This window comes from Rosa rugosa, chromosome 7 (genome assembly GCF_958449725.1).
Source record: "Rosa rugosa chromosome 7, drRosRugo1.1, whole genome shotgun sequence".
NCBI classification, from domain to species: domain Eukaryota; kingdom Viridiplantae; phylum Streptophyta; class Magnoliopsida; order Rosales; family Rosaceae; genus Rosa; species Rosa rugosa.
This window is the reverse complement of record NC_084826.1, coordinates 17,315,750-17,319,440: the sequence shown is the minus strand read 5'-3', so window position 1 is coordinate 17,319,440 and position 3,691 is coordinate 17,315,750. Positions and strand designations below refer to the sequence as shown.

Here is a 3,691-nt window from a genome sequence, read left to right as displayed (position 1 = left end):
TTGATCCTCTTTACAAATGTAAAATAAAAAAAAATAAAAAAAGAGTTGAGTAGACTAATCCAATTGGTATTTCCTCTAGATAAACAACATATGTTATGAAAATTATCACATATATGTACATATTCTTTATTTTTCTTTAAAAAATATAAAAATCTTTATTAAATTGAGCTTGAAACATAGACAACATAAGTTACGAGCGACATTCAAACAATTAAATTAGAAAACCCAACAATAATGAAAGGATAGCACCCAAAAAACTCTCTCTAGACCTAGCGTCGCGAGAGAGCACAAACACCACCAGATAGCTCCTTGTCCGGCGACGGTCATGGATAGCGCTGGCTTCAGCCACGTTGTCTTTGTGATTGCTGCCGGATAGGCCTTCATTGCCCGGGAATGGTCAGGAGAGAAGATGGTTGTGATTTGTTGATTGGCAGGTTGGTTTTGACGGCATGCGTGGGCAGTTTTTCTGGGCATTCGTGGTGGTTTGATGTGCAGGGACGAAGCGATCCATGCCAGCTGCGGCGTGATTCGTGGGCGTCTGGCGACAGTGCAGCGGGTGGGGCTAGGGGTTGGGCGCTACACGGCAGAAGCTCGGGGTTCAAGGCGGTGCTGGCTTGTGGCGGAGCTTGACAGTGCAGCTTGGGGCGAGGCTGGCGGGACTCGGGGAGCGGCTGGCCGTGGCGTGGCTGGTTCTGGACGGGGCTCATGGGCGGCGCTGCACAGCCTTTTGCAGGCGTGGAGGAAGGATGGTCTGAGTTTGGTCAACCCTAGCTTGCTGGGCCATAGATTGGGCCTCTTCTCTTTGGGGCTGCCCTATTGGGCCTTCTATTTAGGCTGGGGTTTTTTTTAGCCCTAAGCCCAACTCTAGCTCTAGGATAGTAATTGTTTTACTTTCAATAAGTCCCTAATTTTTTTAGGGAGCTACGCACTTTTGTGCCTCTAGCGAATCTTCCGGAGTAGTACCGATGGAAGATTCATGCTATTTCGATGTATTTAATGTCAAATGAGTGACTTAGTTCTATGTACCACTGTGAGTACTAACACATCTTCTTGTCTGTCTATAGATAACAGCGGAAGGGTATGTAAAGGCCATTCTAGCTTTCGATCAATATATTGGCTACTGCCTTCTTTCAAAAAAAAAAAAAAAGGATAGCACCCCAATACTTGGAACACTGAAGCACCAATTGATAGAGGTCCATCGTCTTATTTTTAAAGATATATTCAATAAAATAAAAAAAGGCTAGGAGATTGAATCATGACTGATCGATATCCAAATTCACAGTGGCACTGGATCAATAAACAGTGAAGCAATAGTGTCTTTCATCAGTTTTCCAACATGCGTGAAGGCATCTCCCCTTTTGTAAAGGAGATCAACCACTCGAGTTAGGTTAAGAACACGATTAAGCACAGGCATTGGCGCAGCAGTGGGTCTCAGAAACTCTTCGTTTATATCCTTCCACGAATCCACAATTCGTTTGTTAAAGACATCAATTGTCTTGCTCTGAGACCATATATTCATTCATGTAGCAATCGATACTAGAAGCAACATGCCCTCGCTCTTTCTCAAACTGCAAAACCAAATCAAATGTTAATTCCAAAAATATATACTATAGCATTCAATTGCAGCTCACATTTAACGTAGGAATACCTTGTGCCCAGCAATGTCATCCATAAGCCTAAATATGATATTCGAAGCTCTAAGAATTTTAGGATCATTGGTCAACCACTCAAATGTCTCTTTTGTTATGATGTCTCCCATGTCTACTAAAGATACCACTGAAAGCAAGGTGTTACCGACACAAGATGCCGCAACACGCATATACTCATCCATTCTTGGGGTGCATCCTTCGTGGAACCATCTGGCCTCAGCAAAATAGAGCCGAGCTTGATTCTTTATCTGCATGGACAAATATATATCGATGCATCGATCATATATATGTTAAACAAATGAAAAACTTCATGTACTCCATGTAGTGGTAGAAATCTACCATTGCATAGAATTAATCTATCACGGCATGGAGCTGGTCTAGTTTATGTGTCATTGGATAATGCACCGTGAATATTCCATACTATAAATAAATATTGACAGCAGTACTACAGCTTAATTTTCATGCTTTGACATACAATTTCTTTTACATAGTAAAGTTGGTATGATCTTCCTTGCTTTATCAATTCCTCCCCAACTTCATTGACAACATCCAGAAGTGTTAGATAAAATGGTTGCATATAGTCTGGCAGTTGATCCATGCAACTAGCATCCCATCTGAAAGTTGTTTAAAATTTATCCATATTCATGTTAGCATATAATGTTAAAGATATATATTATGCCAAAATTGAATCAGGAGTAATTGAAAAGGTAATGGTTTGTTTATTTCAGACCTCTCAATTGCTTCAGTTAAGATGACGAGTTCTTCGAATGTACCGAATGCATCATATATATCATCCATTACTGTTACTAACTTAATCATGAGCTTCGTCAGAGTGTTTCTCCCGAACACGTATTGGGGTTCAAAATATATTTCCGTTATCCAAAAGAACACCTCCACGACCCTATCTCGAGCAAAAGGCAACCTCCTTGCAAAGTCTAGTCCCTTATACCATCTAGTATATATAGAACAATATTAGAGGGTTATAATTGATCTTGTATACATATATAACTAACTACAAGATCGGTGGCCTAAAATTACCTTATAATGTCACTGAGTTCCTTTTTGTGTAAACACTGAACAAGATTGAAATCTAACTTGGCAAGTTTCAGTAAATCTTCATCGTGTGAAGCTTCATCTTGGTATATTGACATGTAACGCCGAGCACCTAACCTCTCTACAGTTTTTAATAGAGGTCTCTCTAGGGCTTCAGTTATTTGTGCTTTCAGCAGAGAGCTTGGACCGGTTGAAGTTGTTGCAGTCTGGAGATGAGTGGTGGTAAAAACGAGAGCCTCTTCTAGTAATTTTTCTCCATGCACCATTAGATGGGCTGCCTCATAGAAGTTTAGCATACCAGAAACATCAGTAACTAAGCTTTCCTTGAAGTCACCATTAGCCTCTTTGAACTTGTTGAATACATCTGCATAATTAAGTACATATATGGCTTAAAATTAATGGACATATGTATGTACGTATAAGAATTGAATTATACGATACCTTGACTACTTAACCGACCCTTTGCCAAAAAAAAAAAAAAAAAGGCTACTTAACCTACCGCCTGAAACATTATATCCATGTCGTCTGAGTAGTCGAAAACGAAGAGCAACGTTGTACAGATCACCATCAGCATCTTGATAGGTTGCATGTACAGTTTATATACAACAATTATAAACAAAAACAAGTGATTTTTCAATCCCCGGCAACGGCGCCAAAAATTGATACGCTCAAAGCAAGCGCATAATTTAACCCTGAAAACATCGTTAGTAGTATAAGCAAATAGGGATCGTTCTATTCCGGGGATTGAGGGTACACCTGTCATTGTCAAAAACAAATAAAGAATTAAAATAATAAAGTAAAAAGTATTATGTACAAAAATAAAATAAAGAATAAAAATATATACAAGTTAATATAAAAAGGGGGGTTTTGAGATTATAGAATTGGAATTAAAATTAAATGAAATAAAGAAAGTGTAAAAACACATATACAAGGGTGGAACACAAGAAACAAAGATCAAAACTACAATCATATGAATGAAATCCAATTAC

The 3,691-nt window shown here is 39.0% G+C and overlaps 1 pseudogene; it reads right to left on the bottom strand.

Annotated features, from left to right (window-relative positions):
- Positions 1 to 240: 240 nt before the first annotated feature.
- LOC133722941 ((-)-alpha-pinene synthase-like) lies at positions 241 to 3,292 on the bottom strand (annotated as a pseudogene).
- Between the last annotated feature and the right edge of the window lie 399 nt (positions 3,293 to 3,691).